The 26,424-nt window shown below is 36.9% G+C and overlaps 1 long non-coding RNA gene across 12 annotated transcripts in view; it reads right to left on the reverse strand.

Annotated features, from left to right (window-relative positions):
- The window catches only part of LOC106019051 (uncharacterized), a 351,120-nt gene that overhangs the window by 119,095 nt on the left and 205,601 nt on the right, over positions 1 to 26,424 (reverse strand). For 9 of the 12 annotated variants that reach the window (XR_011810791.1, XR_011810790.1, XR_011810789.1 and 6 more), the window contains 3 exons: positions 20,743 to 20,885; positions 8,902 to 9,019; positions 8,132 to 8,448 (listed from right to left, as the gene is read on the reverse strand). This is a non-coding gene — a long non-coding RNA (uncharacterized lncRNA). The remainder of the gene's footprint in view (positions 1 to 8,131; positions 8,449 to 8,901; positions 9,020 to 20,742; positions 20,886 to 26,424) is intronic. The other 3 variants (XR_011810792.1, XR_011810788.1, XR_011810787.1) reach the window with 2 other exon arrangements.

A 26,424-nucleotide genomic window follows, 5' to 3' on the forward strand; every position in this document is an offset into this window, starting at 1 on the left:
ATAAGCCAAAAAAAATACTGGCTAAGTGAAAAGCTAATGGTAGCACAAGAAAAATTAACCCCCAAAGCAAGAGATTTGCTTCTGTAGTCTTGGAAACAAGCAAGCAAACAAACACCAGTTCTGAAAAATCTTAATTCTCCGTGTCACTTTTCTGAGATTCTTTTCTAAAGGATACTTGGCTAAACAAGCAATTGTATGCATTTATTTTCACTAGGCATACGGTATCTGAAATGAACATCTTTGGCAATTGACTGCAATTTAATGGGAATGGATTTAAGGAATGTTTAATGTCAAATGAGTAACAGCACTGAAAGCCCTCATTATCCTCGGCTCTCAGACGACAGCAATGTACAAATTAATATAGTACTTAAACTGCAGAATTACAAAAAAAAAAAAATATTTTAACCCAGAAATGTATAAAAGATTATAAATTTCTTGGATTACAAGAAAGTCAGAATTGTTGGTTACTTGCGCGTAGATAAAAAGAAGACATAAAAAAACATGAACTTGCTTCTTAAAATGATGCTGGGCACATCTGTGAGAGAAAAGCAAAACTAAAATGTTGTGCTACATCCAGCCTGGGAGTGTTATGGAGTTAGAAGCCAGAACAAAGGGTACTTCAGAGAAATACGTAAGGTTATTTCCTGGTCATTTGTCTTGTTGGGTGCCCTGGCATGGGACATAGATGTGGGTTTATAAAAATGGGGTTTATCTAGTGTGCAAAGCCTTCTGGGGTAGGCCTGGAGGACTATGGAAAGTAGAGTAAGGCATCTTCATGGAGGCTTGTCCACTCATGAGGCTTAAAATTTCAATGTATGGTATGCACATTCAAAGTAACTCAGAAACCTTAGGTGAAAGCAACTCAACATCATTTAAAAAACAGAAGTATTTTTAAATGAGGATGTCGCTAATGGCCCAAGACCAGTTTCTAATCAAGGAATTGAATAATGCAATAATTGCTAGCATTTTCTATCAAAACCTTCACAAAGCCTCATCAAAATGATCACATTCTTCCAGGGCTGAGCAGAAGGATGAGAGAAGGAAGACTACATTTCAGCATATCATGACAGAACCCAGCAGGAATCGCTACAGGAAGAGCTGCAAAGCGTATTTCATTTGAAGCAATGAACTTTAATAGGAATTTCATTTTACACATGAATGTTCCCTGTGTGATAATCTCGTCTGTTTATTCATCAGCTGGAACTCAGGATGCGAATGTGAAGGTGACAGGAGCAGCAAATTTTGTGTTCCCAAAGTGTAAGATAGGATATTAAACCTCTTAACGATTCTTCATTCAAACCCAGGTTTCACAGTAAAAAATAAAACAATCTGTTTTATTTTCACTGCAATATTGAATAAGAAAGGAAATCCAAGTTCAACTGTGGAAAAACAGCAAGTATAAAAGATTTTATGCTGCTTATATCTGTTCAGGAGGATTCATATAACTGACCCACAAACAGCAGGATCATCAATGTAGCAAAACAAAACCATATACATTTGAAAATTTAGCCCAAAGGCCTTCCTATTGGTCCTGATCCAGACAAACATCTTCCAAAAGTATTATTTTTGGAAATATCTAAGATAGCCTAATTCCAATTGTAAGTAAATGTACTGTGAATTTCTTTAATGCGTTTTACTAGGGGGTTAGACAGGCTCTGAGAACTGATAATGGATGTTATGGAGAAAAGCTATGTAGATTACTTTGAAATCAAGGACAAAGCAAGGAATATTCTCATCCAGATTCCAATTTCATGAGATGTGAGCCACAGGTAGCTTAAGACAGAAAATGATTATGCGTGACCCACCAGGTAAAGTCTTTTTTTTTTTTTTTTTTTTTTTTAAACCCTTCTTTTAAACCAGAAGTCTAAATACAAAGCAGGTAAATAATATCTGGAAATTATTCCTGAGAGCTGTAAAATGTCCAGTTGCTACTTTTCCACTACCTACACCTACTAGCAGGTGTAGCAAGAGATTTTTTTTTCTGTGTGCTAAAGGCACAGGCAAGGAAGAATGCATCTCCTTTTGTCCCTGATTTGTCTGGAGGAGGAATTAGATGTACATGTATTACCCAGCCAGGCCTTTTCCTACACTTCATCTTTCTATCAGGCCACTACTAGATGACACTCTGGATGGACGGTTTTCTTCTACTTAACCAGCCTTATCACATTCAAGAATATATAGTGTCAGCCTATGATATATCATGAGCTAACAGCTTTCTTTACAGTATCAGCTAAATATGAGACAATACAAATGTGAAATATCCCCATTTGATACCCCCCTTCAGCCACAGAATCAGGCCCAAGGGAGCACTGGAGAGATTTCCCATGGCCTCTGCATCCTAAACAGGAAAGTATTATTTTTCTTATGCTGATAGCAGAAAAACTCAGACCCAGATCCTTGGCTGCTAAATCCTTCCAGACTTCAGGTACATTATATGAGACTGTCTTGTTTGTGGTCATGCACCTAAAGCAGAGTTAAGAAGAGAACTTACTGAGATACTGTAGCTCTTTCTGGCTTTAGAGATGATCTTCACTGCAACCAACTTGACTTCACTGTACTTCAGGCCAAATTTCAGCTAGGTGGTCATAGATTTTCTCACTGACCTCTAAACAGAACCAAAATAATCTCCCTCTTCTGCCCCATATCATTAGTGGAAGTACAGGTCCCTCGTGCTGCTCTGATCAAACACTTGCAAAGGAAAGCTGAGTATCAGTGCAGTTTCCTTACACTGTAAAGACCTCGTCTCTTCCATTCTTTTTGATATTAAGATTTTTTTTTTCTCTTAAAAACTGCTTTGTAGATGTTGGGAGTAGCAAAGGGTATATCATGTTATGTTTTAGTTGCTATGGTAACTAATCCTTACTAAAAGAGAGAAGCAAAACAAATTTGTAGAAGTTTGTTTTGCATTTTGAACAAAGACCACCACTAAATAGTCTTTATTTTGCTGCCCATTGTCTGCCTTTGTTTCATTCTTATTTATAAATAACCACAACTAATTTAGTACAGCAAAGTAGATATTTTTTTGTTTATTTCCATCTGAACATTCTGAATTTCTCATTTCTTGAAGTATCTGAAAAGCAATTCTCCTGAACTCAGAAAAAAAGGGGGAATTTGTGAAAGGAGTTTAAATTCCAGTTCACTGATTTTTTTTTCATTTGTGTTAAGGTATAACATGAACAAAGAGTTTTTACAAGACATCCTTTGCATTGGAAATGGTTACATTTCCCAGAAAAATTACATCTAATTCATAAATTAGGGAGAATTTTACCATATTGTTCTACTTCTTTCTGTCCAGAAGAAGAAGGATATTATCAGAGCTGGAAAGATCTTTCATGTCTTGATGACCTCCATCCTTGCAGGGGAATGCAGATTTGGTTTATACTCCTTTCATTATTTCTGAGATAACTCATGTTTGAGATACCCTTTACAGAACTCCTGAGCTGTGTTTGCTGTCTGACAGTGGCAAACAATAACTCTTCAAAGGAAACTACAAATATTAATGGATAAAAGAGTAAAGTCCTCCTAACTGATTTGTATCACTCTGTAGTCTCCAGGACTTCTCCCAGAGCAGTAGTAGTAACTCTCCTCATAGGAATCCATGAAAAGATTCACTATTTTTAGAGCTGTGGCTTTACTACAGTGTAATTCTGATGCTAATAAGAATGGTTGCTGGATGATAGAGCCTGGACCTTGCAATCCCAAACTTCTAGTTTGGGCATGCTGCTGTGCAGGACCTCAGGCAGAACAGCCACTGCAAGGGGCAGCCCTTTGCCGCATTGCAGCATTGTCCCTGGTGCAAGGACAACACAAAAACATTGCAACAAAAGAGAGACAGGACAATTTCCAAGGCTAAAATGTGAGAAAATGTGATGGTGATGGGTAGGAAAGAAAAGAAAGTTAATTGTTTTTTAAAAAACTCCCTGAATCACATCATAAGACATATTGTTCCGTTGTCCTGGCTCTTCCCTTTCTTTCTCCTCACTGTAAGCAAACTGGCAATTGCATCTATTACCTTTGTTATCTATGTGCTGGAAAAGGGTGTCTGTACTTCGCCAGACAGAAAACTTCAGAAGAAAGCTTCTCTTCACACACCACTTGGAAATTACAACCATTCAAAAAATTGCTCCACTTGACACAACTCCAAGCAACATATTATATTCAGTTTATCAAATTTACCAAATTAATCACATGCCTACAACAAAAAAGTCACCTACAGGAGATAAATGTAGCTCAGCTGCAACAATACTTCCTTCAACTGGTAGCAAATCAAAAATCACATGTTATATAAAGGAGAAGGAAATTCTTAACTTTTAATTGCCGTCTTCATTTAACAGGAAGCCAGCATAGAAAAACTGCAATATGCATCACTAATTTCTATGCTTAGAACAAATTATAGAAAAATAATATTTATTGCAGAAAAGAATCCTGTGATCATGACTGATTTTCCAGTATCTATACCAAGAGTTGGATGAAATGTTTTGCTCCCTCAGCTAAACTCCTGCACATTGCAAGAGATGCTACAATGAAGATGAGATTCCTCTAGAGAAGATCTAATTCTGCCCTCTGGAAGAGAAAAAACTATTACATGAATTATTTTATTTTCATACTTGAATGCTACAGTGTCAGCAGAGCAGCTACAAGAGGGGAAGACCAGGTAGAAACTAGCCTTGAAGTATGTTAGGAAGTAATCTAAACCCTGTAGATCACTAAAGCAAAGTGGCATGCCCAGACCCTAAGGGAAAGGGAAAAGCTGCAAAAGGTTCTAGAAATTTTTAGGGCTCCATCTGAGACCAGCTAATCACACAGTTGAGGGAGATGAGCTCAGTCAGGTCTAGTGACAGGATCAGAGCTGCTTGATCTAGGTCACAGAACTGCTAAGGCTCAGGTTTTTCTGTCTGAAGGACTTTTATAGCTCCCATCTGCATAGTTACTAAGTGCCTTACACACTTTTAACGTGTTTATTCTCAAAACATCCCTGTGAGTCAGGGAAGCATCATTATCACCATGTTACTCATAGGAAACTAAAAAACAGAGACCAGAGGGAAGGTCCATGGGTTGTCAACACTCTCTGCACTCCAACCCTCCAGCTCTGGGGTCCTAAGCTCCCCTTCGGCGCCCCCAGGGTTCCTTTGCTAGTTAGTGCCCAGCTGCTCATGGAAAGCAATTGCAGGCTAAAGATATCCTGTATTTCAAAGCCAATACCTCAGCATACAAACACTCAATATTGTTTGGCCAACTATTGGCAAAAGACCGTGAAGAGAGTAAAAACATATCATCAGTGCCTGGGGCTGGTAAATGGAGAGACTCTTACTCCACCAGCAGCAGAATATACCAGAACTCCACAGAAGATGCTTGCTCTGATGGAAATGAGAGTATAATAAGTATGCAGAATTAATGCATTTTTTCCAGAATTAATAGTCAGATCCTGTACGAGTACTTTCACTGAATTTAAAAGACTTAAATTTCACGTTTGTGAAACACAGAAGTATTTTGTATTTTTTTTTTAATGCTTGAGCAGTGACAAAATTCAACTAAACAATTTGCTTCCTGCAAGTTGCTGTGCATATCAACTGCTATTTGAACCAATGGCAGTCTTATCCATTTTATCTGTTGATACTGCATCTGGCAATCTTCAACAACAATCATTGCATCTGAATTTTTCACATAGAAAACTTGCCAAGCCTCAAAACAATGAGCAGGGATGACAGATGTCAGTCATTTCCTCTGACAGGTCAAATGCAAATTTGTGCTTGAATGGTTTAGGTTTTGCAGCATTTAAATTAAACAGGAATTGCCACTAGAGTATAAAATGAATTAAGCTGCATAAAATAATGTCAGTGAAAGACATATACACCAATAATATAAAATTACTAACATGTAAACAAATTACCAACTAGGGGCATGAAAGGCAGAGCACCACTGTCTATCAAGACAGAAGAAAATTTGTGCTCTCGTTGGAAATATTTTTACAGCAGTTAAAAGGGAAACCTTCAACCTGGCAAAGGTTTTCTCTTTCTCTGATCCTATCAATCAAGAGCCCAGTAGGTCCTAGTTTCACTCTTGGGCAAATATCATTTTTTTTTCTGTCATTCTGAGGAATGTCATTATTTTATGCTTTTTTTTATGCTTTTTTTTTTTTTTTTTAAAGGAACGTAAGAAATTATCTTTGGAATGTAACTGATACTTTAAAGGTTATTGACCATGGCCTCCACAGAAAAATGTCAGGGTGACAAATGTGTTTGAGGACAACCATTTTTAATGTTGGATGCCATGGCAGGAAACTAATTAAAGACATCATTTATGTTTTATTTGCACAAGGAAGATGCTGTCAGCAGCATACTAATACAACACAATAGGCTAGATAAATTCTGCTATCTGAATATCTGTACTGCACAAAGCCCACAGCAAGTCCACTTTGCCAGAAGAGAAATGGAAACTACAGTAGAAGGTCAACATTATTCTGTCAGGTGGTAAGCTGCCAAAGTACCTACAAGTACTGTTTTCTGACCAACAGCTTTGAGTATAAACTCTCCATCTCCTATTCAGTCATGTTCAAGTCAGGATTGAGAAAGCAAGAAACAGATATGTTTTCTGCCTTTCAATGCATTTGGTTCTGTTATCATACAATAATCACACATTTCCGTGTCTCAAGCATTATAACAGTACATACATAGAAATTGTCTTTGAAATTTTTGAGACTCTGTCTCAGGATCTAGGAAATACTTCGACTACAGGCTTGACTGCAAAGTCTGCACACAAGTTCCACAGCCTGAACGAACACTAAAACAGACCAGAAACTGCCACATCCCCAAAGCAAAGCAATCTCTTTTCAGCAGAAATTATTAGCTTAGCACTGCCGCACATACAAATAAATAGACAGGTACCACTCTAAAGTTGGCTTGTGTTCAAGAAGCTTAGAATATGGGAAGAATAAATTAGTATCATTCAAGAAATAAACAAACAAAACCCACTACCACCAAGACAACAACTACATAGACATCATCCTTCATGGGAGAAAATGAAGAGAACCTACAAATTAAAAACTTATAGTCAGGATAGAAGACAAAAGAAAGTAGGAGTCCTTTCTGAAGCCAGTTCCTCCTATGATACTCGTATAAGCAGTCACATGGATTAACGACAATTTAAGACTCTTTTTTCCCTTTAATTCTTTGCAAACTGTAATAAAAAGACTATAAATACCTTTTAACCCAAGAAACTGGTTTGAGTGGACAGATGACAGCTTTTCTGTCAAATAAATTTTCTTCAGGTGTCTTCAGCTATTTAAACCCTACCGATTTTCTTTTATGTACATTTAGCACCATAGTTAAAGCCACATAAATACCACGTTTCCCCTTTATATCAGAATCTCTACTGAAAAACAGTCTGAATCCTGAACACTATGAACAGCACACACCCTATGAATCCCATTACTCACTAATGTTAAATCTCTTATCAACACCATCAGATAGCGTTTTACATATTATTCATGAACAGCATAAGAGAAGATGCTAATAACTTTTAACTCAAGGGTACCGTATAACAAACTAAGCCCATATGCTTTAGCTATTGCAGCCAGCTTTCCAAGATTATTTTAATATGCATACTTTGGTCCTTGCAGCCGGACAAGCTGGGGTTTTATTTGTTTTCTTTTTTTTTTTTTTTTTTTTTTTGTCTCCACCATCTGTTTTATAAATCCTTGAATTTTAATATAAAGGTCATTGTTTCAGCATATGGGGAATTGGATTTTACTAATAAGGCAGAAGTTGGCAAGAATTAAATGAATATATACATTTTGATAAACATATACGTGCACATACGGCTGTATGTGCTTTGGACCATGTAACTTTCGTAAAGTATTTGATAAACTGCTAGAAAGGATCCTAGGGGGACATCTTGAAGGAATGGGCCCAAGGCAGTGTTTTTAATCAGATCATTTGAATCAAGTATAGATTCTTCACATTTGAAATCATATTTGAGACACATTCCCAATTGTGTGTGTATGTGTATGTGTAGGAATGTAGCAATGTAGCAAATACCCACCTCAGATCTTACAGAAGATGAAGGTGAACTTATTTCAAATTAAACACAAACAAAAAAAGTTTCACTCAGGCTTTCAAATTCTTGTACTCACCAGCATCTGGACGTCTGTGGTGTCTCAGGTTTCTTGTCCACAAATGTGAGGTCCAGGATCTGTTATGATGACAGGGAGGACAAGAGATGGCAGGTGTCAAGATTTTGTCACAAAGGTTGAGGTTCTTTGTAGGCTGACAACAACGTCCAGGTAATAGATAGGAGTTTTTGAGACCTTCTGGAGCTGACAGTGAGCAGTGTCTCCATCCTGTCCCAACTCTGTGAACCATCAAGAGTCATCACTGTCCTTTGTCTCCAAAACTGGGTGCCTTGTGAAACTGCACGTAGGTCTGCTTGGGTCTTGATGGCCTCTCAAACCTGGTAGATTAACATAAACCATTCAGAGGACCACCTTCCTGTTGTTTGCCCCTTTTGTACTTTCACACCCAGATACTCCCACTGATTCTCCCCTCACACAGACCCCAGCCTTGCTATTACTGTTCTCTACATCTCTCTTTTTGAGTGCATGTCTATGTATGTACTAGTTTTGGAGGGAACCATCTAATAGAGTCAAGGATTACTTTAGGCAATGCTTTTTAGTGAATGATTACTCATTCAGATCCTTAGGATGTAAAACCAGATGGCAAGACAATCCTACAGTGCTCGCATGCAGTGGAGATCTGCACAGCTGGGATATCAGAAGACAGCTACATGGAAATCAGGGCAGAAGACTGAAAAGCTAATGTTATTTAACCAATTTCTAAAGCAAAGCAGGGGGACACGGGGATTTAATACTGTGATACTATAGGTATGTGTACACCATATACTCACAATGATGTGGGTTTACAGCTCGACGAGTCCCTTGGCATCAAAGTGGCAAGAGGGACACAGCCATGTTTGATAACTCTCTTGTATTCCTTGGGATAGGACATCTTTTTTCTTTCCTTGCCTAAAAAAAAAAAAAAAAAAAAAAAAAGAGGCAAAGAGGCAAATGTAACAAAAGCCACATAGCATATCATTTTCAGTAAATGACTTTCACAATTGATTTTGAGATGTGATTATTTTAGGACTGAAAAAACAAATGTCTTGCTATTATATTATTGACTATTACTTCTGGGAATAGTTTGTTATTGCTTAAACTAGATAATTGAAAAGCTAAATTTTGAACCATATTTGTGTTGTGGAATTCAAAGCTCTGGGTAGTTATTTTAATAAGGATTTTTGTGTTTTTATTTCTCCAACTTAACCAAACTCCTACACTATGCCACATAAAAATAAGGTCACATTTTATGATCATCTACTTTGATACCTGATAGCAGATAAGAATCAATTAGAAGCTCAAAAATATCCTGTCATTGAGTTCCCTACTATAGATAAAAGGACAAGCTGGGTTTTAGAAAACCTTTTCTTTCTACAGTGAAAACTATATTCCATTCAAATCAAACTCACAATACAGGAGAAAAAAATAACATTAAAATCCGGAAGACCTGAATTAGTAACCTAACATATTATCCAGGCTTAATGAATATTCAAAGAATTCCAGCAAAACACAGCAGATTATGCATTTTCTTCAGCTCCAACTTCCCTCCTCAAACACATTCTCTATTTGCAGGTCAGACAAGTTTAATGCATGAGCACATTAGCTCTTCTCAGCTCATGCTGAGGGAAGGACCCTCGCAGTATCAAGGCTGTCCATCACAACAAGGCGATTAGACAAAGCCTCGTGTTCCCTGGCAGGGATGAGTTAGCAGTGATGAGCCTCTGCCAGTCCCGGCTTGCTCCCCACTGACTCTTACAGCCCAAGCTGAAAACCCATCATGTGTTGGCAATTCTGACAGCATCCATCAGAGGCTGCCCATCAGGTCACTGCAATTTTGACCCTCAAACACTGAGCCCGTGTCTCCAGCGTACCATGCCTCAGCATGCTGCCACGATGGAGTAACAGGAACAAAGGGTTTGCCTCTCAACATTTGAATTTTTCTCTTTGTTTTTCAGTAGTCCTTAAATTATTCTAAAATGCAAAAATGTTGATCTATTTGAATGGGATAACGTGTTCACATTCCCAGCTTCAGCAATGATAGTAAATAGCCCTTAAAGTAAAGTCCTCCAGACAGCAACCTTAACTCCAGTTTGGGAGGTTTACAGCCTCTTCGGAAGATGATGAATTCACATCTGCCACTGACAAACGGTCAGTCACACATTCTCACATACAAACAATTCTTACTGATATCAATGTGAAGGATACTGTGGACAAAGGACAACATTCAACCTTATTTTTTATTTTTTTTTACTAACTCTACACAAGGAAAGCATTTAATTCAGCAAGTTACAGAAACATATGCATTATGTACAGTGTTTTTACAGCAATTCTCCCACTGAATTTTAAAACTGTTTATGATTAGATAAGATTTATAGAAATATTTGCAAGTTGCAACTGCAGCCACTGTAAATCAAAGTAGTTTTTCTGATTTCTTCAGCTGTACAAACTTGATTTCAATAGCTGCATACCTGTCCCACAGCACTTAAAAGGTTTTCATACTTTTAAATGCTAAAAAAAATAAAATAAATTATGTTATGTTGCACTTAAATATGTGTTTCTTTTGAATTGTCAAAAGTAGGGCAGATCTGTACCCTTGGAATGAAAACTGGAATTTACGAGTATAGTCATCCATGTGAACATCACCTGAAAATCAGCACCGTTAAAGTCCATATCATGCATCTGAGTGCTTGGACATGAAACAAATTTCAGTCCGAGTAGAGTCCTTTGGAGCTATTGCAGTTGAGAATGAGAAACAGCAACAAAACCTGATGTAATCTCTGAGATTCTTAGAAACCGTAGGTATTAAGAGCATCTTTTTCTCGTTTTGTTAATATGTTTGCATACAGGTACCAACTTCCCAACACAACTACTGCTGTTTGTTTAGGTAAAAATCTAAATATGAAGGAAAAAATTCCAGTTGTTTTATACCAGGGTATTTTTTCTTTATTTATATATATTTTTTGGTAGCAGAACTCTGAGTCTGCAGCAGTTTATTGCTTTTCTGTCTCAAGAATTTTTGAGGCAGGCTGTCAAATTAGGTTGGCTCTTCACTCGCTTCAATCACAAAGACCTCATTGATTTCACTGTCTGCAGGCTGGTGGAAATCAAGTCTTTATCCTCCACTTTTTAATTTTTTTTTCTTCTTTCAACTCAACATTATAGTAAAGGATATACAGAAGGTTTCTTGAAACTTTCAAAAACGTGTAAGAGGATCCCATTAGTATTGCTGAATACATTGGTCCTTCTGAATCTTTATCAATGTCTTTTAGAATTGATGGAGAACTTAACAACACTACAAAAACTGCTCTCATATTAAATATACTAATCTCTCCTACATTTACTCAATATATTGAATTTTAAAGCTGAGATAAAGTTGAAACACAACACAGGAACCATGATTTTTGAGTGAAAACATTTAGCACTGTGGTACACAACAGTAATAAACATTTATATGACAACAGGACAAATAGAAGAGTTTAACCACAGGCATACGCTCCTAGCCACTGAGTATACTGGAAAGCGCGACAACCACAAGTTAATAAATAACAAAGCAGTTTTCCCCATAAGATTCAAAGTACTGGTGGGGAAATGCATGCAGTAACTCAAGAAATATGCATACGTTAAATACATGTGGACAGTATACAGCAATATAAGATCTCCCCCATTCATACTCCATATTTAAAAAAAAAAAAAAGAACAAGGATTCAATAATAGTCTTTGCACTCCCATTATGGTTTAATACAAAAATATTATACTGTTGAAATATGAAAAAAAAAAAACTATTTCTTGTGTAGTGCATTTCTTGTTACTTTAAGAAACCAGAAAAAAAAAAAAAAACACACTAATTTGCATTTGGTCAGTATAAAAGAGAAGAGTGGCAAAATTGGGTAATAAGGACACTTTAGGAAGCAGGCTATTAAATGAGTGATGATTAAACTTCAAACAACAGAGATAAGTGACTGATCATGCAGTATTGCAGTATTTCAAAATGCAAATACACAGGTGACACAGTCGGCCCTTAGGCTACACAATCCAGATCATAACTACTTAAATACAATGTAAATCCAGACTAGAGCCAAATTACATGCAAATTTTTGCCCAGGTTTGATTCAAATATGAGTAACTGCAGGTCTGTGAGCCTGAATATGATGTTGGGCAAAACAAAGGAATAGCTAACTTAGAGTTTGAATATAATTAATAATTAAAGACAAATGACTGAATCTATGGAAAACGTGTTCCTGAAGCTTGTGGGGATTTGGGCTCTAGTGTCATGTTGCAACAAAGAAGGTTACAGCACTGTGTTTAAACAGAGCACTGCATGCACATAAGTGGAAAGATTGCTTTATTTTGTACAGGTTGACTAGCACACTAGAATTTTGAATTTGCATCCAGCATAAAGATTATAGGAATGACTGTAGAGTCAGATGAAACATTCATTCAGCCTAGCAGCCAGACTTTAACGATAGCCATTTGTGGAGGCTCTTAAGAATTATATGAGCCTGGGATGGAATGATGATTTCCCTGTATCTGAGCTTCCAGCAGCTCCCAAGCTGACAATTCCCTCCTCATGTTTTATGATTTTGCAACTCTCCATCATTTATCTAATCACATTTTGAACCCATCACAACTTTTTGAATCTAAAAAACTCTGTGTCTCCATGTTTCTCAACGTAATTATGCATAACATGAAAAAGTTCCTCTTTTCATTTGATATAAACTGCCTGCCTGATCATTTTATTTCATGTGCCTCGGTTTGTGTCTTTTGAATAGTGAATAATCATTCCCTCAAGACTTCCCCCATGTCATTCACGATTGCATAGATCTTTATAATAACCATTCACAGTCATTTCTTTTCTAAGCTTTAGTCTTAGTTATTTCATTTCCTCTGCATACAGATGAAGTTCTGTACCTCTGACCGTTGTTGTCTGTGTTCTTCTAGGTTACTACTCCCTTTTCTGAAATGAGGTGAGCAGACTTGTAGCTTATACTCAAATGTGAGTTTCTCAGAATTGTATGGAGCTGTATAGTGACGCTCTATCTCATTCTTCTCAATGTTTCCTAACACCTTTACTTTTCTGCCCACCACCCAAAACCAACTTAACGTCTATAGGTAACTACAGATGGGTTTACAATTCTCTTTCAACAATAGCATATTCAGAACATACAGGAATAAGTTTGTTTGTTTTCTCTCTGCATATAGCATTTTATTGATCAACAAGTGAATTTAATCTGCTGCCTACTTGGCACCATGAGATCGTTGAGACTCTTCAGTTTCTATGCTCTTAACTCCCTATCATCAGCTAACTTTGCTGTTCATCCCTTTTCATTCATGCAAGAGAATGCTAAATAGCAACCACCCCAGCACCTCATTGAAAAAACAGGCCTTTTCTTATTCTTTGCTTTCTAACTTTGAACTAGTTGCTGTTTTCTGGCAATACCTTTTCTTTCGTCTCCTGATGGGTTAGTTTCTTAATACTCATTGGTAAGGAGTCTTGTCATAGGCTTTGGTGTGCTTAAAGAAGGAGAATTTTGAAACTGGAGCTGGTGCAAAGCAGAGCTATTGAAATAATAAAGAGCTGTAAGTGCATATGCTATAGTTGGGGTCAAAATACTCAAGGATGATATTAAAAGAAGAGCTTACTGCAATTAAACATACATTCTTTAAAAAATCATAAGAAATCACTACTTAATCTAAAAATACAAGCTGTGTTGGAAGTTGAAACAATTTAGATTAGAAGTACAGTGCCTTCTTTTTGAATGGTGAAGACGAGTAAGCATTCAAACAAATGACTAGCAGCAATGCTGGATTCTCTACGATGTACAATATTTTTCAAAGGTATCTTTTATTCAAAATAAAATTATTTATTGCAAATTCTGTTTTATGTCATAAAGAAAATTAAATTAAACTATTCTAATGCTATCTTCTGAGCTCAGCCTGAAATCTCCTTTATGATGTGCTACTTTATGAAATTCTTTTTTTGGTCCAATTCCTGGAAAATGTACAAACTATATGGCACAGCTATTATCTTACTAAAACAGCTAATAGTTTTCTTTCTCTAATCCTATCTAAAGAAATGTGCTATATTGTAAAGTTTCACACTGGCATTTACAACCAGCATACCGCTTGAGACTATTCTTATGTAAACACTTTGGTTTACAGTATTTAACTGCTACCAAATTTCTTCCTTCCCTGTATCCTATGTCAGGACATCTTGTGTCGTTACAAGATATCCATACAAAAAGTCATAGCTGTTCCTGTTTGACTTAAATTTCAAGCTTAACTGCTATAGAGGTCCTATGACGGATGCAGAATATAACAGCTGTTTAAGAGAGCAGTAGATGTCTGCTCTCATCTCCTTGAATAATGCTGATGTAACGCCTTCATTCTAAAATTGTTGTGAGGATTTCCCATGTGGCAAAAGGCAGCCAGCAAAGACAATGAGTGGGCTCACTGCTTTCAGCCTTATGGTTATACAATTTTCTGTCTGCCTAGAACTGTCTGAGCTGAAAACTGTAAGTGTGTCCAATGCAATAACAACTTGCATAATATTTTATTCCATAATCAAATGTCATATTTATGTTCTAGAGAGCTCTAGCTTGTACCGAGACTACTGATTCAGCTTTTGCATGTGATCTCAGTGTGTACATACATCTATTGTCCTTGCTCCAAGCTCCATTAACAAGAAGAAAACCTATTTGTTTGGAATGCAGTAGCTACTTTTTTTTTTTTTTTTTCCCTGAGGTGCTGGAAAAACGTACCCAAGCACATCACAAGTAATGCTCGTAATTTGTAGTTTACCGTCTGCACTGCTGACAGTTTAGAGAACAAATAATGAAGTGTGAGGGGTGTGCTGATCACTGCAGACCTGGTTATGTTACATTTCAAGAGATGTGCAACAGACTCACAGGCATCCACCACCATTCAACAGCTTATTAATCAGCAGCCTGCAGGTCTCTTGTCCTCTCTGCTATTCCACTCTGCTAGAAGCTATGTTTACACAAGACCTCGGAGGGAAATTGTTTCTAGGAAAGATACAAATACCTGCCTGCTCCCTTTTCTGGCCACAGAATGTGCTCCAGATACATTTCTCTGGATAAATGGATGTTATTTCTCTCAACAACAAGAAACATGGGAAACCACTTAATCAGATCTTTCTCTCAAGTTCACTTGAGGTCCAGCCTGAGATCACCCTAAAAGAATAAAACAAAACCAAGAGGCATTTTTAACTGGGTGAGGAAGTGAGATTTCAGTGGAACTGACTTGTCAAGACTTAATGAAGAACCAAGGATTTAGACTATCGGATTTCATTGAAAACATTGTTCTCCAGAATTTTTTTTTTTGTTGTTAGTGAGGTATAGACCATGTTTGAAACTAACTGTAATCTAAAGATAAGAGACAACAGTAATTAGATCTAACTGAATGCAGTGAACAGCAGTGGCCAGGCCATCGTAAGGTTTCTCCTATTAAAATAATACCCTCTGCTAAATATCTTTTGAACATCCATAATTTTCACAGTCACAGCTATGATATACCACTCTAGAAATAGTTGTTTAAAAAGACCTGTTTCCACATAAAGCATTTGGAACACTCATTTCTCATGCCTTCAGGAAAGCTCACGCTGCGAGGCTACATTTCATGGTTCTGACATACACAACAAGAGCTCCAGACAAGACTGGCACTATGGTGAAAACTGAAAGCATAGAAACAAACAGTTCTCAGCCACAAGGCAGGACCTTGCTAAGAAAGTGGGCCTGTTGGCAAAGCATTGCACAGGGACCACCAACAGCACTTTTTAAGAAAGCATTTATCACACTATGAACACTTAGCTTGTTAACTCTCCCATTTGCAAAGTGATATTTTAATAAATCTTTAAAGAACTGCCTTTGCACCATGAATAGTTCATTTGCATGCATTAGAAATTGTGCTGCTGGCTGAGTTACAGAACTAAGTCTGTGTTCAGCTTTTCATGTATCATCTCTTTCAAAAGAGAGGGACTGTAGGCTGTGGTGGGATACAGGAGCTGTTGTGAACAAGTACAAATCTCACTGTGAGAAAAATTATTGACCAGGCAACATGACAAGGAGACAGTGCCTCATTTACACGTGGTTTTCCAGCTCCTAACTTTTTTTTTGTTTGTTTGTTTGTTTGTTTTGTTTGGTTTGGTTTAGTTGTTTGTTTTTAAAGAACCCATCCATTTTGCATCCTCAATTTCATATTTCTTAAAAATTAATAATAGAAATAGACTTTTTTTTTTTTTTTTTAACGGGGGTAGAAAAAGTAATTATCTTGCCTTCTTAAACCTACCAGTGAATATATTAGAAAACTTTAGTAGGTGAAAGTTCTTTTGCTAAACATGGTATACACAGTGTGGTATATGAAAGTGGGAATCAATTATTTTATATATATATTTATTTTTATGTATTATTCGTGAGACATCTGTGCTCAGCACTCCCAACTGAAATCAAAGCTCTGTCACTTCTGATGCTGTAAAGCTGCACAGATGTCACAATCAGGTATATAATGACTAAAGTACACAATGAATAAATGAATATAATGAATATAATGAATAAAGTACACAAAATGGCCATACCTCCCAGCCAGCAGAGAGCAAGGCTATCAACGCACTACAGGCAATTTAACAGTACGTGAAAAAAATGGTAACACTTTTTTTTTTTTGCCCTAAGATCAAAACAGGGTGTGATGGGAAATAAAAGATGAAGGAGGGTAAGAGAATTTTCTACACAAATGAGTACAACTACACTGGTTGTTTTTCATTTCATTGACATTTCAAAATTCATCAGGTGAAATTCTGCCTGCAGAAGGACTATTAACTTGCCATCCATGCAATTGCTACCAAAACAAACCACAAACAAACAAAAAATGATGAAAACCCACCAGAAACAAAGAATAGCATTCCTATTTATTATACCAATGTTTTTCAGACTAGTAATGGAAAGTTTTAGATCAAGTCTCTGATTATATGGACAGAATTACTAACTTATTTAAATTCAGATAATGCTCTTCCTATCACAATTAATATCTAATTGGTTTTCTAAGACATTTTAACCTCTTTCTTCCACTTCTATGTTTAGATCATTGGCAGCTTTATCACTCTGTACCTGCTGATGAAATAAGAATTGATAATCTTTGGATGCTTGATGTTAAATGAACAACATTTTCAATGTACTCTAGCAGCAAACACAAACATACTGTCACTATCTGATTACCCACCTGATGACTTCCCTCCCTTTTGTCCTTTTGACTATTTACCAAAGCACTATTTGAACTGGTTTTGCTGTATTTCCTACAACTGAATGACTACCCTCAATATTTTCTTTCCTCTTTGGTCAAGAAGAATGCACAAAACGTGTCATGTGGAAAGGCCGTCAGATAATCCAGATGCATTTGCATATACACAGTCTGCTCCACAAATGCTGAAATTTATTTCCAAGCTTATACCTTGCAATTTTTGTCTCCTTTCAGGAGACTTCTCCTCACTTCTAGCTTCTTACAGCCTTCCACAGTTATGTATAAATACCAGATACAAAAAAAAAAAAGAACATATACAAACTGGAAACTCTATATACAGCATCACTGTGGTAAACAGATGTTTTTTGTGGCCCAAAGTCCACTTGTGATGGATCTTAAGAACAGGAGGAAGCAAGGGAAGGAATTTAAGCAGCCCATCAGCCCTGCCATCATCATCCAGAGGGCTCAACTTCTGCAGTTAGAAAGCAGCCATCAGGAAAGGGACAGAGTGGTGGAGCAAAACACATCATCCACTTGCCATAAGTTTTATCATTGCCTAGTCTGCCGCACACAAGAGGTTAATTTAATTTATCAGTGCCCTACTTTCATGAGGCAGGAGAGACTACTTGAGTTCAGTATGGATTGCTGGAACAGACAGCAGTGGCACCTTCTAAATTCATTGCTAAATAATGCAATACAGCGATACCATGGCGCACTTCACACAAAACAAGAGAAAACCTTCCAAAGGGCAAAACACTGCAGAGCGTCCCAAATTATCATTCCCTGTCAGTACTTGTTATAACTGAATACACAGCTCGGGCAGGAGAATGCTATTTTCAGCAGACTTTATCAAAAGTCAGGAAAGCCTCATTTCAACAAGAAACATCATCTGTCAGTACAGAAAAGAGAATGAATGATAACCTTTCTTTAAAAACTGCCAAGGAGTGATTCAACATTCATCAACTCACTTCATTCTCATTAGCAAAATTTAAATATCCAATTTAGCAACCTTTCACTTTGCCTTTTTGGATGATGGTATGTTGCTAAACTCATTTTATAGAGAATAATCAGTAATAATACTCCCCTTCTTTCTGTGAAATCATGAGATGATTCATGAAATAATTTCCATTTCATCTGGAACATTTTCCCTTCTGCAGTACCTGTGGAATCAACCCAATTGTCTGTCTTTTTCAGAAATCATTAGCTCTCTAGTGCAAAGCATCTCTTAAGACGCTTTTATTACTTCTGAAAGCCCTGCCTCCTAATAGACTGAATGTAATTGAGCACAGATGCTATTTGCAATGAATAGACAATCCAAACTTCCAAACAATTGCACAGCATTGAGTTACACTGAGTGCACAAATAAGCTTGTTATTGTTTTTAATTTTTATCCATTGGGCTTGAAATTGCAGCCATATGAAAACGTTATGCAACCTTCTAAGCACATAGACCCCAGTCAGACTCTCTGTTGCCTGAATTAGAAAAGCAAAGAAAGCACTATATCTTATACAAGTACAAAGACTTTATGATTTTCATCTTATTTGCCTTGAAAAACCTCCTGCAAACTTCAATGGGATTTAGATTAGACCTTCCATGAATTACAGAAACAAGATCACTTCTTTGTATACAGCATGAGCTCTCTAACGAGAAGCTAATTCATATTTTGATATTTTAAAATAGTAGTTGGTATTTAAATGAAATATTTCTAAAGATCATTGTACTTGATATCAATCAATATGATTACTGACATCAAAAATATGTCATTTCCATAGTGTAATGGATTAATGTTCTCAGAACAATACACAAGTCATATTTGTAGTACTAAAGAACAAAGAAAAATCTAAAGAAAATGCCATAAATAGAAAAAAAAATCAATGGCTGACCTTTTGCGATCATCCGATAGCTTAGATATTGATTCTAAGTTCATCCAAAACAACAAGAAATCAAGTTTGGAAGGAGGTAAGATTGAGGACATGCTTTGTCTTGGCATTTCAGAATTATATTTTTCCTCTTATCCAGAAAGGAGAGTATTCATTATTTATATTTCACCAGAATAAAAAATTCCTAGATTTTTCAATTTCAGCAGGACCTCAAAGGAACTTACAGTTTTGGTCTCCGCCACTCATGTTTCAAGCATTCTCACAGAAATTACTTGTTGAAAACATATATCCCACTCAAGTGAAATTGGTTTCTGCAGCTACGTCATACAAAGATTTCACAGTTACAAGTACATCTGGAAGAATCATTGGTGCTATGAAGATATACTAGACTTACAGAAAATATCTCATAGCTGCTCATTTTCTGATAACCACACATCCTGCATTTTGTTGCAGGTCTCTAAAATTAATATTAAAACACTTAGTTCATTAATTCCTTTCTTCTACACACAAGTGAGAATTAAAAATAGGACCTGCTAAATGGCTAATACTTCCTAAAAGTATTCCTAATCTGGTTTTCTTTTTTTTTTTTTCTTTTCTTTTCTTCCTGGACTTTATCCCAGTTAAGTCTTAGCACGTGACTGAGCTTCTAAAATTTAGGAGCATTGGTCTCTTCCTGGTCAATGCACAGAGGCAGACATGTCCAAAAGGTAACAGAGACATTAATAGGGTTCTATCACCTCTGGAGGTATCTATATTCTTCACAAATACCCTGTAGTTAACCTGGGTGATTATGGCATTCTGACCAGACAATTACACATATTTCAGCACCAGCATTAAACACACGCTCTTTCTGTCCTGTGTAAACATTCTTAGGTAACGTGCTAATGTTTTATTTGCCATGCATTTGCAATGCACAGTGTCACAGTTTTCAGCACAGGGATGCTGTTTGGTGGGCTGCAGGCACTTGTGGTGAGACTTAAAGGCACTGATACATGTTTGAGTTTTAAGATGTCCTTAGGCTCTTAATACAGCGGAAATTAAGAGTTAAGGCACCTCTTTGCATCTGTAAACAATTTTAGAAGAACTGCAGAAAGCTTAAAACAGAATGATTAAGAGCAATAGCATCATCACTGACTAACTAAAGATTTGTACCCACACAGCAAGAACAGCTCATTCAAAAAATGAAAATGCACAAGCTTAATACAGGCCCTGGATCCTAATGTGTGCTCTGTCACAGGAGTGTTAGCATCTAATCAGTTATTTAAATTAAAATGTCTAAGCATCAAAAATATCTAAATGCCTTAAAGCAAGAGCATTTAGCCAGAAAATGCTGAAGTACACATCAAAGAATATTTCTAGATGAAGGGTATGAACTCAAGGGCCTAAAGGTGAAAAAAAAAAAAAAAAAAAAAAAAAAGCTCTGAGCATTTAGTTTTCAAAGCTGAAACACACAGAGGAGTTGATACAAACGAGATGTTAAAGGGGTATAAAGTAGGCTCTTACCCATAACAGAGGAATGATGGCCACCGGTGCAAGAGCTTCTGCTATTTTTATGATTATACTAGAAGCAGGAACCAATATATGTATGAAGAAGGAAGTATTGGTGAATACAATGACGACTCACTGAATAGGTCCTCTCTTTAATCCTGTAAAATTGAGCAAAAATGTTCTGCTATTAAACCAAATTATCTTCAGAAACAAAATTAGTAGGAAAGGCTTATATCATGGCCTAAAAAAAATCTACTAGCTTTCAAGTATTCCTGGAGGTATATTCAGCTTTTCTAAAGGGTTTGGAGTGTAGTAATAAAGTGAGGAGGTATATGCAGAATGAGGTCTAAATAAAATAACTGAAATCAAAATTACTTTTTATTCCCCGATTGGAAAAGAATCTCACTGAGATAAATAGGCCAGAAAAATGACATTTGTGTTTTAGCTTTGTAATTTTAAGGTTACAAACATAATAGCAAGCTCAGTGAGAGAAGAACAGAAGAAAATGTAGTTCTGTAAGGGAAGTATTGTATGACCACAAGACTGCCAAATAGAATATCATTATCATCTAGGATTTTTCCTGCAACCATGGAAAATATGCCTATCCAGCCTGCTGAAGTGAGGACTGACAATACTCTCATCTCAAGCAGAAGTAATGATGAATATCTGCCAACATGAAAGGCAGCACTTCAAAACTGAAGGCAGCTAGGACTCAGTGTCAAAGAAAGTGAGTGCTTTTTTTTATGAGACTGAAGCATAACCTTAGCCTAAAGGACACAGGAAGAGATGAAAATTGTTTCTATGAAAAGCAAGATCATGACAACTGAATGAATCTCAGTAACAGAGAACACAATTTGGCATGTACAAATCTGAGCAAAGAATCAATTTCCTCTTGTTTATCCTATACAGTTGGAAAAACTTTCTAATATAATAAGAAATATGTCCAAAAAAAGGTTGGTTGAATATCTTTTAATCTTTCTAATGCCCTTTCCAGCTACTAAAAAAAAAAAAAAAAAAACTAAAACAAAAAAAAAATTGAATTATGTGAAATCCCTTTTTACCTGGAATGTCATATATGACTTGCAAGATTCAGCAGCAAAGTTTGCCAAAACAGCTGCACGTGCACAGTACTCAGCTTTTGCCTGAAACTCAGATGATTAAGTCATAGTAAGAATAGGCAGCACAGCACCAGTACAGATTCTCTCTATTCACTTCCACTTAAACAGCCCAGTCCAGTGGTCATCTTAGAGAGACTGTGATTTTCTATTCATAGAAAATCATAAACAGACACTTGTAAAAATTTTCTCCACTATGGCTAGAGAAGATCCTAGCATCTCTCAAAGGCAGCAGCATGTACTGTATGCTGCTAAGGGAAGGTCAGGAGTTCAGAAATAAGGTTATAAAATGAATGTAGGCTGTGGGGCACAGAAGTCTCACAAAACCTGAAGATGACCAGTCACAGGCACCACTCATGATTGTAAATATCCTCTGAATCAAGAATGGAATGAATCATTTTCAAACATGCCCATTCCATTCAACAGTCCAGTTTTTAGATTTTTTATTTTTTTTATTATTTTTTTTTTAAGAGGAAGGTGAAGAAATTGTTAAAAGCAGCTTGGACAAAGCAATTTCTCTCTAGATGCTATCTAAATCTATAAGCTCTGACAGCAAACCTTCACCAGCTTTGGACAGACAGAAAGGCAAGCACTCATCCAGACTTAATCTAAGCCAGGGAGGAGAAACAACTGTAAAGCAAGCTTTTCAAGATCAGTCTGTGCTTCATTCCAGTGAAAAAGTTAAACCTGGACATATATGTCCAGTTAAGAGATATATGAAGTGCTTCAAAAGCAGTCTGCCCCCAGAAGACCATGCATCCTTCTGGACCCTTGCTATTCAAAGAACATTCCACTGATGTTTGAACTGTATGGAAATATCAGGACAGAGTTTTCTTGTGGAGTGCCATGCAGTGCAAGAACTTTTTCCTTTTTTCTAATGATATTCTGAAAGAAAAAAAGGCCAATAAGGATTTCCTTTTTTGAGGAGCACCAGGAGAGTCTACGTAACTGAGGGACCAGGAGTGTGAAAGGTAAGGTAAGAGAGCACAACTCTTCCCATCTCAGATATATTAAAAAAAAAAAAAAAAAAAAAAAAAAGACATCCTCATAGCTTTAAAAAATATGTATTTCACTTTGTAAAATAGGAATAATAAAGGGTTTGACACTGAGTCCAACAGTTGACCAAAGTGACACAGGACAGAGCTACATTCTGCCCTTTCCCTCGTTTCCTGTCTATTCAGGTGAACTTTCCCCTTCTTTCTCTTTGTCGCATGATTAATATAAAGCAGCATGTTTCTTGCAGCAACTAAGTAGATCAGTTTCTTGTGAACAGAAGAGCTGCTTTAAATAGGCCAGTATCAGTTCTGAAAATACGAGTTAGGCACCTGAGTAACTTATAAATCTTTGCTGAGAATTTCACCCTTATTCTACCATGTGCCTCACTTCTCCATCTGCAGTCTGGAGATAAGAGCTTTTCGATGTTGCTGCTGCTAGCATCTTGGGAATAAGAGAGTTAGAGAAAAAAAGACACAGCAATAGCAAGCACTCAAGCTGGCATAATGGCAGTGCTGCACTGATAGCATACTTTTTCATATACTGTGGAAAAATGCTACCACTCATCTTATCAATTCAAGTACGCCGATTCACACCAACCTACAATTTGGCCTCCCGTGGTTTGTTTGACATAGACCTTATGGAGATCTATATATAAAATCATATAAAATAACTAGAGTACATCTCTGCTTGTATCAGAATTCCTGTACCATAAGCAAAATATAATGAATATTTTTATGTTATGAGAGTTTTCTTAATGGAATAACAGGTACATATATAGATAATGGTAGATAATGGGACCATTTATAAGACAAGTCTGAAAAAGAGTTGATCTCCAAATTCACTTTCCAACTAAGAAAAGCTGATGCTGACTTCTATGTTTACCTTTGGAAAAGCCTCTGTCCAGGCCAAGTTAAAAAACAAACAAACAAACAAAAACCAAACCAAAACAAAACAAAAAGAAGAAGCTAAAATCTTATTCTGAACCTGAAAGCAAAGTTTTTCTGTCAGGTGTTAAATAAAACTATTGGGCTAGCTCTGAACGGGGATAAACTACTGTAAAGGGAAAAACATTTTGAATTTAGGAGCACTTTCTAATAAGCTGTGGTTATTTCAAGCCACATTGACAGACTTCTTTGTTCTGCTGCTTGCAACCAATGAAGACTGAACCTCAGAAGTTTTGCAGGGTTTTAGATGACCCCCCCACACAAACACATGCCCCTGAATTGAGGGAAGCACGTTGTGATCTTCTATGGATACACAGTAAAGCATTTCACTGTGAAATACAAAAATACGCCTTGGCCACTGTTGTATAAATTTTAAATTGTATTCACTAATCCTTGATTGTTAAAGCCAAGATAACTAAGAATTTTATTTTCTATTATCTTCATTTTTTACATGCCCAAAATATGGTTAGCAATGTCATAGTGTTTAACTCCTAATGCCTCGGTTACAAAATAAGAAACTGGAATAGCAAGGATTTTGCACTTATTTTTAACTGTTAATTTCATATCACCTTAGGCGGAATTTCCATCACTAATTGGTCCGGTCACAGAAAAGAATTTTTATGATTCTTTTCCAAACAATTGGAGCAGTTACGGAGGCGACCTGTTTGTGACGAGCCAAATTCTGCCACAAAATGGCGGCTGAACACCTCCGAGAGAAAATGGCTGCCGGCAGGAGGCTGGCAGCAGGCCTGGGCACCTCAGCCTCAGGGCTGGGAGCTGGCACCGTCCTGACATGTGGCTGAGCACCTCGTGTGGCACTGCCTGCACGCACCAAGGGTAAAGACCAAACGAGAAACTGAGGGACCACTTCTCTCCCAAGAAAGTGGGAGTAGACGTGTGAAATAAGATTCATTTAAAAAGAATAAAGGAAAACAAGAAACACCACCCATTGTCTGAAGAAGATACAGAAACTAACAGCAGCCTTTGGTTGTCTACATGGCAGTCTCCTATGGTCTCTTACATCTCAGTGATATGAAAAGGGCTTGATTTTTTTTTTTTTTTTTTTTTGGTAGCTAGTCTCTTTGGAGATTACCTTCAGACATCCCATCCCAAGATCTGTTTGATGCATTAGAGTACCAGTAATTTAATGAATATGTACATGATTTGTCCTCAGTGCAGTATTGATAAGTATAACCTAGCATAAGTCTCTGCTCTGCTACTGTTTAGTTTGCAATCCATAAGTAATTTTACCACCACAGCATTATTGATTACTCTGTTCAGCCTGTAATTATGCCCAAACCATATCTATGGCTATATTCCTGATTTTCACACCTCAGATTGCTTCCCGACTACCTCTAATTACTTCTACTATTAATTGGTGCTATACCTTTAATGCCTCTTACATTACATTATATATGTATATATACACATTTCTTGGTGATATATACAATAGCTTTATATATATATATTCAACTTATTTATCTTATAGTGTTCTTATTAGTGTTGATTAGCAATAAACAGAAATCTTTAGTAACAAATCCCCCATGTCCTCATGTTTCACAAGATCCCACAAACTCACTGCTGCAATCACAATATGCCCAAAAGCCAGACAGTTTTTCCGCCTTTTTTTATGGATCATGACATCTGTTACAGTGGGAAAATCCAGGGTTTATGACCAGAACCAGATTGTGTGAATACTCATCCAACATATATGTAACTAGCAAGACAAGGAGATATGTTGGTGTATCTTTTGCTCTGGTAGAGTCCTTGCATACCCTTAGATTCTGTCCTTTTGTCTTGCCCCTATTGTCTCACCTGGTAGGAAGCAATCACCTCCTTCACTTACACTACATTTTCTGTATAAGTTTCTAAAGTAAGTATCATGAGGGTATCACTTACATTTAGCATCAATTGGTGCTGCTGAACTATTTACACACTGTTTGGCCCCATCATTTTGTCAATTAGTGTGCTGATGTCATGAAACACGAGCACTGCAGGGAAGCATTGCTATCCCATTCTAATTGATCACAACCTAGAAGGAGGAAGGCTCTCAGCAGTTGGAGGGCATGATCACTCCAGCATGGAAGACAGTGGAGGCAAAGGCATAACGATTTGCTGATGCACTGGTGCTTAATGGGCAGAGCAAGCAGAAATGAAAGGAGACAAAAAAATAAAAAATAAAAAAGGCACTTTGAAGCTGTAAGACGAGAGTAGCAGATTCACTAATGGGAGTTTTTGTTCTGTTTCTAAGCAAGAAAGCATAAGGTAGGTAATACCCAGCTACTCTTTTAAGCTCAGACTTTCATGCTAAGAGTACCACAAGTATTTATAATTAGACTTAGTGCATTCCAGAATTTTGCAAAGAAAGTGTGCTAATACAATTTATGTAAATCACACTTGAAATGTTAATCCGGGTAAGACATATCCTCTGCTGCTTTCCTTCCTCTATCACATAGTATTTTAGACTGTGCTTTGGTCTGTAGATTTTTTTTCCACTCCCTTAAATTGAGTGAAGAAGCAGAACCAATGCTCCAATATCATTCCCTGGAGACAGCAAGTCCATGTCCAGAGATACATTAAATACCCTAAATGTGGATACAGGAATAACACATCACTGTGAATGAGACGAAGACAAGCTATTC

Source organism: Anas platyrhynchos, chromosome 7, assembly GCF_047663525.1.
Source record: "Anas platyrhynchos isolate ZD024472 breed Pekin duck chromosome 7, IASCAAS_PekinDuck_T2T, whole genome shotgun sequence".
Lineage (NCBI taxonomy): Eukaryota > Metazoa > Chordata > Aves > Anseriformes > Anatidae > Anas > Anas platyrhynchos.